This window comes from Haemaphysalis longicornis, unplaced genomic scaffold (assembly GCF_048455015.1).
Source record: "Haemaphysalis longicornis isolate Haplotype H1 unplaced genomic scaffold, Haemaphysalis longicornis Haplotype H1 scaffold_1, whole genome shotgun sequence".
NCBI classification, from domain to species: domain Eukaryota; kingdom Metazoa; phylum Arthropoda; class Arachnida; order Ixodida; family Ixodidae; genus Haemaphysalis; species Haemaphysalis longicornis.
Window position 1 is genome coordinate 316,173,038 of NW_027526203.1, and position 14,766 is coordinate 316,187,803.

Genomic DNA, 14,766 nt, shown 5'->3' on the forward strand with positions numbered 1-14,766 from the left:
ACTGACGGCTTGGTTGCCATCTCCGGAAGGCCCTGGAGAAAATTGCATGCTGTAGCAGCAAGGCGAGCTCGAAAGAAATGGCCAAGTAGGGCACAGCCAGGAGCGTTTTTAAAGTTCGTGCAATTTTTGGAGAACCGTGCAAGAAAGTATGAGCCACAAAAGTTTACCACAAACCATCGAAGCTGCTTCCGAGCGAGCATTTTCAAAATAACACGGAACCCACATTTTCAAACTATACATTTCATCCAGGGACCACACCTAATACTGAAACAAGACGTAACTCGCACGCACCCACACTAAGCTATGGCGCATAATTTCGTGACAAGATTATCGGATTTGTCCCGAGCCCCTCCAGCGGGGCCTTTGATTCTTTTTTTATTGCTTGAGCCTTTCCATGTGGACTCGACGAGGCAACCAGTCCTTCCGTATGTAATGACGCGATGTGTTGCACTTTCGCCACGTAGAAAATGCTGTTTATAAAAAGCACTACGGCCTTGATATTTGAATATATTTCCCCTAAAAATTTCTTTGCGGAAATGCACTTGTGTATACCAGCAGCCGACTTTTAATAGGCTCGTTGTATAGCGCTTAATAGAAATACATAGGGTCTTATGTAGGTACCTCATTAAAGGCCTTTTGGCCCTGATACTTAGATATCAAACTTCAAAATACTTAGATATCAAACTTCAAATGTTGCCCTCAAGATGTTTTCCCAGCCGTGCGTGGTGTATAGCAGTGAAACCTACTCTAAAGGGACTTGACAAAAGCGCTATACACCGTGCTATGCCCCGCTTCATGAGGTTTTATTGAGGTAGTTGATACAAGGCACTAGGGTCTTCATATCTTTACATAACAACTGTTATATTGCCCATTAAAAAATTCAAAGGAATTGTGTGCGTTTATCGCGCCGCAGCTACGCCTTGGCTATGAGGCGCGCTGTAGAGGAAGCCGCCGGATTTATTTTGACCACCCGGGGGTCCTTTTCGGGCACAGAAATCTCTGCACACGGGCGTTCTAGCTTTCCGCCTGCATGACCATTTAAAAAACGGGCCATCTCCACTAACGTGAAGCCTGGGGAGTGTGAAGCATGCAGCGTATAAGTGTATTCAAAGATTATGAGTCTCTCTCTTGCCACGCGCCACGCGCTGATTGGGCGCCGGAGAAGCGCCGGTGGAAGGAGCAGTTGCGCGCTTGCTGAGGCGGTGGTGTCCCCTCTTGCGCTGAACCAAATTTAAGCAATTTGCATGCCCCATCTGCCCCAGTTTGAGGAAGTGGCAGGGGTCAAACGTGAGTGCAGCGCAATGCCCGCGCCTCGCCCTGGGGGCTCGTCCTGAGCGATCAACGGGGCCCTGGCACCAGGTAAGCACGCATTTTCTTGCTTCGACCGACCACCCGAACTGATGAGCCGTCTACCAATAGCCTCTTGTTGTGCTTGATGATTGCTGGAGCGGACAGGGGGCGTTCCATAAATCTTTAAATCATGTTAGTTGATTTTGAACTGGTTTTATTCATTATACACTTTTCTTTTCGTATGAGTTACATTCTAGCGCAAGGCGTTGGAAAACGTGTGTCGGCGTTTTAGTGCCGTGACTTCAGGAGACGGCGACAGGAGATGCGGACAGCCCGAGTCCCTAAGGTGCTTCACCCCTGAAATGTTCCCCGGTATACATTTCTGCATAGCAGTGAAGCCGACTGTAAACGGGCGTGGTACAAGCATTTTGTAGGGGTGAGGCAGCGCTTCACGGGATTTATGAAGATACTTAGTATAAGGCCCTAAGGACTTGATATTTTCATACAGAACCCCTTATATTTCCCCCCAAAATGTGTTCCTAGAGAAGCATTTGTGTAGAGTAATGAAGCCGACTTTGAAGGGCTCTGAATGTAGTTTTTTGTAGGGCCCGTCTCAAAAATTAGAGGGCCTAGGGCCTTCCTACATTGTTATCAGGCTTCTGACATGGCGGCTGAAAGAAAGAATGGCCGCGACACGGGTCTAGAAGAAGAGGAAGGCCATTCATTAGATGAAGGGACGAAATAAGAAAATTCGGAGGCAACGAACGCACTCGGGCAGCGCAAGACAGGAACGGTTGGAGGTCGATGGAAGAGGCCTTAGTCCTGCAGGGGACCTAAATATATCTGATGATGTTGATATGATGATGATGATGATGATGATGACCGTACGACTTTGAAGAAAACATGGTGTCGATGTCACCTCCTAGTGGGCACAATTAACATCCAATAGAGTAAAACGAGAATTCCGTCGTACGCTAAATATTTCGGCATCAAATCAGTAAAATATTTGTGGTAATTACGCAATAAGCTACACTACCTTACCAAGCACGATTTTAGAGGCGTAAAAGCGCTTTGCCAGCTCAGAAACTTTCCTGAACCTTTGAGGCATGCGCGTACGAGAAGTGGCGGCCATTTTTTTCCCATCTTAGAAATATCGTCGTTTGTAGTACTTTTGAGCATCATTTAACAAGAATAACGTAATACGCACCATCAACTTAGATTAAGTTTATCACCTGTACCAAGCATCAAGCGCCGCGCGCACTGCATTTGCTGTAATCAAGACGCGAGGTACACTTCGCAGGCGCAGAGAGCTCGGTGGAGACGGTAAAACATAACTACCGTGCACGGTAACCGCTCTCGGACGCGCAGTGGCGTCACGGTACGGCGGTAACGGCACAGTAACACGGTTAGCTAAAACTCTCTATTGAAGTAAGTGTACGGAAAAACACAAGAAGGAAATAATTCCTGGAGCTCAGGCTTGAGCTTGAGGTCAGGCTTGAGCTTTTTTAACCTCCAGCTCCCATTCTCAAACAGATCGGAAGTGCTATAGAAAATAGATTAGTTAAGTGAGAATACACCGAAAGTGGTCATAACGTGAGCCACAAAAATATAAAGAAGCAACACTGTCATTTATGAAGAAAACTCACATGATATATTAAATGCTACCGCCCAAGAGTGGCGGCCTACAGAGAGGAGAAAAAAGCCGAAGTTATTAAAAACCGCAGTGTTGGATTTGCACGAGTTTCCGTCCCTTTTCTACGATTCCCCAGAGACGTTTGGAACACCCAATGTATCCTATGTTCACTTATAAGACAGGCCAGGCCCTAGTTGCTCTTGTTGCTTAAATGTTTTAATACTTTCTTCTAGATAGCTCTTCTCTTTTTTGGCGGAGACATCGCACACTGCCTTTGAGCCGTCCCATTTGGCATTCCGTGTTCTTGTGGTGTGCCCGCACTTCGACCGCCCCGAATCACCACCAAATGTTTCAGGTTTTCATTCTGTTAAAAATTTAAATGCTTACTTGAACGGATGTCACAGGCGCACTCGCAGCCTCGTCTTCTGGCTGACCACGTGATGTTCCTGCACAACAAGACGAATACGACACATCATCTTGTGTAGTGTTGAAGGGACTGAATAATATATAAGGGGGGGGGGGGGTGACTAGTATTGGAGTGTATGGTGCACTTTAAATCCTTAAGGGCCATTCAGTGTGTGCGCGTGTTTTAAGCGAGCTGGAAAACATCCGAACACGCAGTGTGCTCATGTTTTGTGGCAATAAAATGCAGCTCGTGCGGGCCTCCCTAGACCATTACGGTACGAGAGGCAACATATTACTTTAACGGCATTACCACAGTCCCACGTACGTGGTTGAAAGCGCAGGGTCTTGTAGAGAATTGATGAGAAACGTCGAGACTTTCCATACCCATATAAGCGTTTATTTTTTCGCAGTGAGCCCAAGTAGGAAAGTTTTAAGCAACATGCCAAAATATTTTCATAATGTCCTGAGCGACTTGGGCACTATACGTGGAATTTTACGCGAAAGTCCGCATATTCTGTATCTCACACAAAACAAAATACAGCGATTAATTTACCGCGTGTTTCTCTCCCACCCGCACCACTAAACAATGCCGGTTTTTGTTCGGGTGCCACCAAGTCGGTGATGTGTAAGGGAATTGTACTTTATTCAGAATAAAGCACTTGGAAAATTGAAGAAGTTCGTTACATTCACGACCACAATTTTACACTATGGAAAGTACATGTATCTCCGAAATTACCTTTCATTAGCGCTGTTGCATGAGGATCGCGACTTGCTCGACAAATAAAAACAAAACAAAGCAGGTATCTGCATCTGAACAACCTTGTTAATCTGTAGCGTATTCAAAGATACACGATGCTTCAAGAAGTTAACGTTTGATTATTGGCGTTGTGGGTCAGGTTTTGATGGGGCCGGGATGCTTTTACTGAGATCTTGCGACTTTAGAGCAGACTGCACGGAAACCGCTGATATACGCCTCGTGAGTATTCTCCGTTCTCCATAATCCAAGATTATAAGGGACCAGGCGCTGTTAATTGTTTTGCAGCCTGCCCTGCAGAACTAATGGGGGGGCGGAGCACCGAGCAGCCGACTTGTAGTGCAAGGGGCAGGGGATGCTAGGTGCACTGGTGGAATAAGCAGCGTACTGCATTGCTGCTCGTCTGGTGGGCTTCTCGTTTGTCTAGATGCCGGATGTGGCCGGGTCGCCCCCTCACGTATAGGTATGAACAAGCAGACTTTGGCGCCCCACCGTGGCTCTCCTCACGCTGGGGACCGTAAATCCATGTCTACATGGTCGATTAGGTCGTCGCTTGTAGCCGTGGGCATGTATGGCAACTTATAGGTTTCGCGCACTGGCTCGGCGGCTCCCGCCCTTGAACTCATTATTTCACATGATTCCTCCTTTCTTTTCACCACCCGGCGGTGGCCGGAGTAATCGCCTCCCATACCCGAATTAAAGCAACCCCTGGTCCCTTCCCACTACCTCCTGCGCGCGTTTCGATTGCGCCTCCAACTTTACAACGCTTGATTCCGAAAACAATCAGCGCATGTGTTTCGGTGCTCATTTCACTTTCCAGATTCCGAGCGTCGGCGCCTCCCGGTGAAAGTTACGAAAAGAAGAGACCCATCATTACTGCGCACTTGAGCCTCCCTCCTGGTGCGAATTAATTGCTGCTGCAAATCGATTTTTATTGCAGGGCGCGCATGGAAAAAGGAGATACATTCTTTTTATTGATCGTCACGATAGCACGCCATCCGCTGTGCAACTGAAGCAAGAGGTTTTATTTTTCTTGAGCCAACCGAGGAACTGAGGTTTGGCATTTTGCTAGGTGTATGTGAAGCGAGCAATTCGGGTTATTTGATTCGTATTTGAATCGGAATTCGAAATTTGGTTTTTATCTACTGGTGAACTTGCTGTAGCGCTAAAACGTAGGGCCGGGGAGTGAATCATGCAAGCATCACATACTGGCGAACGTCAAAGCATGAATACGTGTTCTGCTTTCTCTTCCCGTTCGCATTTATTTCGACCCGAGCTTGCTTTGAAAAATAGGATAGTATATCAAGAGAAAAAAAATTGGTACTCAGCCCGATAGTCAAAGCCATCTTTTCTTCTTGGAATGTTCGAATTTGAAAATTCGCTATTAGAGAACCCATAAATTTTACTATTTATGACTCGACTTCATGTTCCGTGGCCTTCAAGTCAACGCTTTCGACAAGACATCAGTCTTACAAAACATCTCCCCAACTCTTTACACCCCCACTTGCCACTTTTGTCTTTCTCTCAACAACACCTAACACTCAGTATCAGCTTGCCTCAACACTCGACACCCATACCCAAAGCAGTGAGGACCTGTCGACAAGCTTCGGTCGCGCTGACCACCAGGTACACGTGGTTACCCATCGTGGACAGAAGCCAAGGCTCAAGGAAATACCTGGACTGAAGTCCCTTCTTGTAGCGAGTAAGGGCGGCCCTGTCTCCGTTTGTTCACAATAAGCATTTAGTCTCTCTCCCTCTCTCTCTCACTTTACCTTTTATCTCAACAGGAGGGCACAACTAGCCTCCTCGGCAAAGATTGTGCACCACTTCACGTAATTCAGTGTCTATGAGCGCGTTGATATGTTGACCACATTGAAGAGATACTTGCTAGCTCTAAAGCAAGGGGCGAGAAAACAGCACAAAATAAAAACGCTTGGCATTAAGTTTCTAACAGCGGACCTGTTGTACAAGCCACAAGCTCGGCATTGCAGGGAAAAATACCAAGAAAATGCGAACGCCCGTGAGCGCGTGCCCCGTAGTGACCACCGAGCGTCCCCGGCACGCGCAGTGGCTTTAGCAAAAAAGAATGCTGGGAAAGACCCCGAGGAACGCAAAAAAATGCCCAGCGCTCGTGGGCGCGTGCCTTGCGGCGACCGCCGAATCTCCGGCTCGCGCAGTGGATTTAGGAAAGAAAAAAATTGGCCGCGTATCTGCTCCTTTCTTTGCAAATGTCGTCAAAAGACGAAAGTCTTTGTAGACATTTGCCAAGGAAATGCCCCCCTTTGCTTTCCCGCTCACCTCTAACGCTGTTACTGTACTGTCGCGCTCATTCCAAGGTAAACACATAAAGGTTTGCGCTAGGCGATTTGAATTTACCGCGTTCCACTGCTACAGGCCGGGTTCCTCGATGCCAGCGCTGCAGTACCGCGGAGACACGCGTGAATGGAGGCGGCCGACTAGAAGGTTTGTAGAGCCGCGTGGCCGTGCTCCACGTGCGTTCCAAGCAGAACGTGGAACCTAGCTAGTGGAACCTTTCGTTGCTTTGCCGCGTGATTTTAGATGCGACGGCATCTCATTCCCTCGCCTTCTCCCTCCATACGGCGTTGTCGTTGTCCGTCCACACCCCTCCCCCATTCTCCTCGCCGCGCGAGCTGCGCTATCCGCCGCTCACCCCCTCTCCTCTCCGATAGCGAACTCTCTTTCGCGAGGGGCATTGGATTGGATTCGATTGGCTTGGCTTGGCTTGGCTTGGCTTGGCTTGGCTTGGCTTGGCTTGGATTTGGATTTGGATTTGGATTGGATTGAATTGGATTAAAGCGGATTGTGTTGGATTGTGTTGCGTCATAGCCGCGCCACGTTGCGTCATAGCCGCGGCAGGGGGTTCACGGCACGTTTCACGCGTTTCACGAGAATCAACCTAACGTAAACAACAACGGAACCCCCCATGCGTCGCATCAACACAGGGGTTCCCGCGAGGAGAGGTGGGAGTAATTTTTTCATATGCCGCCAGGAGGCGGCGGTTTTCTGCAGTAGATGTAAAATATCATTTGTTCCTGATGTAGAATATCATTTGTAACGCTGTTCCTGTACCGTCGCGCTCATTCCAAGGTAAACACACTAAAGGTTTGCGCAAGGCGATTTGAATTTACCGCGTTCCACTGCAACAGGCCGGGTTCCTCGATGCCAGCGCTGCAGTACGGCGGAGACGCGCGTGAATGGAGGCGGCCGACTAGAAGGTTTATAGAGCCGCGTGGCCGTGCTCCACGTGCGTTCCAAGCAGAACGTGGAACCTAGTGGAACCTTTCGTTGCTGTTGCCACGTGATTTTTCAATGCCGCCAGGAGGCGGCGGTTTTCTGCAGTAGATGTAGAATATCATTTGATATTGAAAAACCAAGCACCCATTAATTTTTTAATAAAGGAACACTGTAAATATCCCTCGTGTACTAATTTCCTGTCTTATAATTGCGTAATGTCTTGTTCTTGTTCAACAAAGTTGACAAGTATGAACATATAAACCGAGCTTAGACGTTTACATGAGGCTGTGAGTGTATAAGACTATTGCGCAATATCAATTTGACTTTGGCCGGGTGGCTGAATCGAGTCACAACAGACAGACGGACAGACAGACGGACAGACATACAGACAGACAGACAGACAGACAGACAGACCAAAATTACTGGGTTTAAGTAGCCCAAGAAAGACTATCGTCTTTAAAAACTACATCCCTCTCGTCACGCGCTACCGCACATCTCAACAAAAACTCCACCACTAACGCTAAAGATGAAAAGACACCCTGCATGGCAGAGGTCACCGCGGCCACCGCATTCTCTAGAAGCATTATGGGTAATTGGAGACATGGCTACTGTTGTGCCAATCCTTCCCGAGACGACTTGCAGACCCCGCCACCGCTGCCTCGAGTCGATGACGAAGAGCTGGTGGAAGTCTAGAATGCTGAGGATGACTTTGCATCCACCACTCTCCGCGAAGAAGGCATCTGCGATGCATATGACGACGATCACTAGCACCGCAACTATGCAAATAAACAATAAACAATAATACTGAAACTTAACAATGTTTCCGGCAATGCTCACCTTCATCAGCTTCGCCCTTCAAGTCTTGCGCGTGAGTGCAAGCTTCCCTGAGTTTTTTTCTCCCGAAAATTCATTAAGAAAGCAAACTAGACTGTGTAGCTGCACAGAAAGCAGATAAGAGCTGATTGTTAATCTTCCGAGACGTGCACTTGAAGCGGCCACCCCTAAGAATAACATTCTTTAATCCGGTAGGCAAACGGGACACCTGCAATTTAGCGCCACCCAGTACGTCTTTCAAGGGACACTAAAGGCTGCATACCTTCTTTTGCTTTAATTGAAGGATCCCGCGTTCTGTAGCTCTCACGGCTTTTGTTCGACGGCCAATGATGCCTTTTTTCCAAAGAAATACTAGCATTACTAGTGCGTTACTAAGCTCATTGAGCGATTCTCCGGCGACGCTAGCCGTCCGAAGCTGCTGTGGTTATCAGCCGTGCTCATCAAGCGGTCACGGAAAGATGTCATCACAACAACCCGGAAACTACGACTCCGCAGCCAGAAGGAAGCACCCGCATGAAGTTTGAATCGGGCGCAGCGACAACAGGAATGTGCAAAGGTGAAGGCGCCGGTATACAGGATCGCTGACAATAACACTGTAGCGTATGCGAAAGAAAGGAAACGTGATTTCAGTAAGCCGCCAACATCGATTTATATCGAATTTATCTTGTTCTACATACATTACGTTTGATTTTATTAACATAGCATTTTCCTATTCCATAAACGCGTGGCACATCGAATGTTACAGACCGCTCGATAAACGGGCGTACTGGTTGATTCCATATAGAAATGACGCATTTAAAAATGAAAGGAATGATGTCTGTGGCTCCATAGACCTGCGTTAGGAACAAAACGTGGTTGATTTTGTTTTAAGATGTTTAATAAAACGCGAGTTAACGCGGCTTCACAAAATCGGTCTGCTCAAACCAAAATAGGCGGCAGAAACCAATATCTGCTTTGGACATAGAATGTGCCGCGTGTTATACAAAATGAAGCGGCACCAAATATGGTGATCTTACCGTTAGTTGTAGCTTTTCAACCGGGCAGTGCACAATACAGATTATATGACGTTCTTCGCAATATGACGCAGAGAGAAATGATCTTGCCTTCATTCATTCGTTAGATGGGGGGGTGGAGGGGGGGGGGGTGGCGTGGAAGCAGCCGTGGACAAAGCAATGCTGGTATATTACCTCATGACCAGGATTCTAGGACACGGTATTACTTTGACCACTAGGCACTGAGAAATTCTTGAGTCTCCCGCAAAGTTTTTTCTTCATGCTTCATATTGACTGTAAAAGCTGGCTTCGTGTGCAATATTACGTAGGTCAGATGCCTCTACCCGGTTCATATAGACGTTCAGGCAGCAACTTTTTGTGACTAACGTAGCGACGCAAAGGCCTCACAGACGTCTCCAAGCTTTCTTTCCAAAGTTGGCACTCCAAGTAAAAGCCGGTTGCGCGGGAAATGCTGCCATGACAAAGTGGTTCTACTCGCTTCCCGATGGAAACTTCCCATAAGCGAAATTGCTCTGTATGGTTGCGTTATCAACAAAATATACTGCGAAATTGCCACAATATAATGCGCAACTAACGTGCATGGCAGAAGGCAAATAATATCCAGTGCGGTGCCTACGGGTTTATCGCGTACAAAGCAGCCGGTTCAGCATATGTAGCGTTTAGCGTCGCTTCAGGGTGCTTTCGTCCAAAGGCTGACGGAGTTGGTTTCTCAACGTCACGCGGCACCAATGCGGTGGTCATGTGCAAGCGCCCAGCTAATGACTGCTATAGAGGCCCCACATTCACGAAGCCTTGCCGAACTACTTATTGCTTAGCAGGCTGGCGCCCAATTTTGCAAGGGTATCCTACGTTCGTAAAGCATCCAATGGACCGAAACTCCCACTGACTGAAAAGGCTCTGTCTGTCATATGGCTTCTGGAAGGTCAAAAGAAGCATTGGGAAAATGATCTTTCCTTAGGGCGGCCGGCGAAACATACATGCAATCGAAGAGGACGGAGAACCCAGTCACATAAAAAGTTTCAACTTATTAATATTATTACTGAGTGAAAAACCCCAGTCAGGAGATCAGTGAAAGAAATTAATGGTTCTAACAGCACAAATGCTCCCACGCGAGCACTTATTGAGGTTTATGATCAATACTCGAGAAAGAAGCAATATCATCCCTGTGCTCATTCCAGCAAAATAAGGTCAGCTGCTGTGACACATTATTTCCTTAGTACGATAAAATAATCACTTTTCGGCGTGACCTCTAAGTCAGGCTTGTATATGCAAAATAGTCGGTGAATAACGATATGTTACTCATTCACAGTGACACGTAGATTTCTAGAGGAGTTGGAAGCGGGGAAGGAAGAAAAGGTGCATATAAAATTATTAAATTAAACTGATTAAACTAATTAAACTAAGTTACACTAATTCTGGAAGTGTATCGTTACCGGTCAGAGTAGTTTTCGTGCCCGCTTGTTGTTTGTTTAAGTTCGGTAACTGAAGAACTATATAAACAAGCAGAAGTAGACGGAGCTCAATGCGAAACTTTTTAATGCGTAAGCGTTATTAGGATTCCCTTCAGAAATGTGTCCGTCCGTACATCAGTGGGTCCATCCATCTGTCGATAGCGCGTGACTGGATGCTCCCCACAGGCACGCATAAACCTTGGGTATTTATAACTCTTTTATAATAAAGCACCCCAGGCCTGAGAGCCTCCAAGTAGAACGTACGCAAGCATGTGCCGAAGAACTCCTGGAAAGATGCACGCGCACTACCTCATAATTCCGACTCCACAGTTTCTACAAACTCTTCCCTCCCATCACCCCTCCCCTCCACACCCTGCCTTCCCCCTCCACCTGCCCACTTTACCGAAGAAATATAAAGCAAGAATTCGCAGATCACATTCGTAACCAAACTGACAAATACCACCTACATCACTACATTTGCGTCGAAATAGAGGAGAAGGCTGCAGATCATTTTACTCTTCAATGCGTAAAGACCAAATTGATTAGATTTTAACTTCAGTGCTTTTCGTTTTGTTTTGACCAGCTATACGTATGAATTTCATGGGGGCCTCGTGAAACATTTTCGCCAGTTAATTCTGCCCGTCTGCCCAGAGTTTTTCTTTTGTGTCGAAAAAAAAAACGCAGTTTTCCCCAGCTGCGGGGATCACTGGGCTTCACAGGAATAGACTTGTTGCTTCTGATTTCATAGCCATTATATATAGAAAATAACTGAAGACGAATTGAAGATGCATGCTCTGTGAAGATGCGCTGTAAACGGCTAAGAATCAATAAAGAACACCTGCGGCTGCTGTCATACGAAACATTTTCTACGCTTGCCTAGACGTAAACATGGGCGAAGTGGATGTGCTTGCTGCTATTTCTTCAGTGGTTGTTGAAGAGAAAAAAAAACATGCGGCAAAACTAGCAATTTATCGATTATACGCCAGATCATGTCCCTACTGTCCAATAACATTCGACAAAAAATTCATGATGAGGTTTCTACGTGTACAAGTTCTTGAAAATATATTGGGGTGTAGCGTCGTCTTAAAGGCTTGGTAACTAAGAACGGGTAACAATCAATCTAACAACTGCTGGGTAACTCTGTCAACGGCTGGCTAACTGTGGGTAACTAGCCCCCGGTATTCTAAATCCTGCTTCCACTCCAGCCACCAGTCAAGAAGATCATTGAAAGCCATATTCGCATGTAAAAACATTGCGGTATCCTCCACTCAGCGGAGTCGAAAAAACACGTGAAGTGAAGGACAGATTCAGAATACGGCCATAAAAGCGGCTCGCATTGTGGCATTCTACAATGTAAACGACAAATTAAAAACCGTACGCTCCCATTATGGTTCTAAGTGTGATATATGCGTCGACACCCCTTGCTCTACTCCCACTACTAGGGCTTAATAGCTCGATACCTCGAGGCAAGGCAGACTCGCCCTCCGCGTTAGCATTAAGTCGGTCAGGTGTCCTTCTAAAAGCGGACACTGAGTAACCTAATGACCACAAGCACATGGAACCTACGAGGTCCTTACGGAGCACGTCATAAATGAGCTTGGCGAAGGCTGGTAAAAGCGGTAACATCCATCCATCCATCCATCCATCCATCCATCCATCCATCCATCCATCCATCCATCCATCCATCCATCCATCCATCCATCCATCCATCCATCCATCCATCCATCCATCCATTCCCTACTTTACTGACAAGTCTTTGCAAAACATTTTGCCGTGTATCTGCTTGCTTCTCTGCGAAAAGTCGTTAAAAAACGGCAGCTGTCTGCCGTCTTCCAACGTGACACGCTCTTTTCGCTTTTCGCTCTCCCTCGCACGCCTCAGGATCTTCTCTCCGCCCCCCCCCCCCCCGTATGATGCCTCCCATAGTTAACGCAATATCAAATTTCTCAATTTTATTCAATTTTCCCTCTTTCCCACTCTTTGCGTGCCACCTGGGGAGAGATCGCGAAACTTGCCTCAAATTTTTGACGCGTTCTTTTTTTTTTCATTTGCTATCATAAACGCATTATAACGTGTATTCTTAATTTTTCCACGGGTTAAGTACTGATATTCTCGGCCTTCTTTTCTAATAAAGAGCCTTCTCTCTCTCCCATGCCCGAAGTTTCTTTGGCGCTGTGATTAGTATTTTGGAATGGTTTTGCCTACATGTACTCTTCCTTGACTAATTGTTTCAACTGTTAGCTTGGTTGCTAGCGTAAATATCCTATCTTTTCCGACACCACTGCCTTGACTGTTGAGGCTTTACCCTGCGTATGTATTGCAAGCAAACATTTTTACTTTTCTCCGTCACGAACGGCGACATTTTCGTAAGTTGATTACAGAAATTCCATGTACATTTAGAGTTGCGTGCGTATTGAACGTGAACGGCAGGTTGTCTAGGGGCGGCAGGGGTGGTAAAAAAAATTTATTAGCTCAAAAGGAGGCCCCGTGCGCAGGGAGGGGTCAGAGGTATTATGTGATTGATTTGATTGATTGTAGGGTTTAATGCGCCGACGCAATGCAGGGGATGAGGCGTCGTAGTGGAGGGCTCTAGATTAATTTTGACGACCTGGAGATCTTTAACGTGCGCTGAAATCTCGTACACACGAGCGTTTTTGCTTTTCGCCTCCACCAGAAAAGCGGCCGCCGCGGCCGGGAATCGAACCCGCCAGGACCTTGTGCTCAGCAGCACAACGCCTTACAGGGCTATTATGTGTTTTGCTATCAGCTGGACCTGCTGCACCAGTAGTGACCCCTGGTCTACCAGGCTGATGGTGCCAAACATGGCCTCCCACTGCTCAGGTTCTTTTTTTTTTATTATTCAGGTACCCTGAAGGTTCTTGTGTGCATTGCATAGTGGGAAGGATAGCACGGGATATTTACTCACGGGTCGGGCAGCCACAGTCGCCGAAGCTCTACGGTCTTCGGCCACCAAGCTGCGCTAACCCTTGGTTAAATAAAGTGTTATCTCTCTCTCTCTCTCTCTCTCTCTCAGACATTCAAAGGCAATCGGACGGAACCGGCAATTAGAACAACCTAGTGGAGGTTACAAAACACAACAAAAGAGGAGGAGGGGTAAACTTTATTTAGGCGAGCCAAAAAGAAGAAAAATAAATTAATTGAAAAATTAAAGCACCATGAGTACAAAAAATACGAAAAGTGTAAGGCACTTGCAGTGCTGTGCACAACACAAATTTGTTTTATAGGAATGCTTGTTTAACCTGCGCTTCAAATGGCGGACAAATGAGTCATGATCCTGAACACAAGCAATTTCCTTTGGCAATCTGTGCGAGCGACGAAGCAACAAAGAAGGGTGGAGATTGTCGAAAAAGGTTTGTACGCGCAAACATGGGTCGCACTTTGAAGGAATCGGGATGCAGTAAAAAACGACAATGTATGATAGTCTGTAATACTGTCTTTATGATACAGTCTATGATACAGTCCGGTGGAGTTAAGGATAACTGCGCTTGTACTTTCCGACGTTGTTACATGCGTAGTGATATAAAGTAGGATATGCGTCGCTAAGTATGGATTTCAACTGGGCAAAGGTAGGTTCGCGCGAGCCACTGTGCTCCCGCTTGCTTCGGCTCATAGTAGGTATTACGGGCTGGTAGAGCTAGAACCGTTGTTAGGGCAGTGCACGACATGTGGCATTGCGATGAACCCTACAAAAAGCTTTCTGAACGTGCACGTGTCATTTACTCGCTCGTGTCTGGCTCGCGTCTGGCGACCGTCGGCGTCTTCTAGTGGCGACGCGAAACGGACGTTGGAGAGGACCAACTTCAAGAAAATATAACCCAAAATTGACCATTTAGGAGGTTTTTAGGTAAAGAAACCTATCTGGAAGACGGTGGTGCGGTAAATTGTACTCTGCAACGCTTTTCGCGTCGCCGCCAGGAAACGCCCACAGCCGCCATACGCGAGCAAAACGCTCCATGTGCTTGCCGCTTTGCGTGCAGCTGATGGAATATGACCACAGAGTGCACAGCAATTCTGATAAAAAAAACTACGTAGCACCTCAACTGTGCCTCCCAAAAAAGGGGAAAGTGAGAGTCATATCACGGTCCACTTTTTCTCGCCGGTAATTTGCAA

The 14,766-nt window shown here is 46.8% G+C and overlaps 1 long non-coding RNA gene across 1 annotated transcript in view; it reads right to left on the reverse strand.

Annotated features, from left to right (window-relative positions):
- Window positions 1-14,766, reverse strand: part of LOC144170292 (uncharacterized) — a 303,473-nt gene that overhangs the window by 180,410 nt on the left and 108,297 nt on the right. The window contains exon 2 of the long non-coding RNA XR_013322598.1: window positions 3,311-3,369. This is a non-coding gene — a long non-coding RNA (uncharacterized LOC144170292). The remainder of the gene's footprint in view (window positions 1-3,310; window positions 3,370-14,766) is intronic.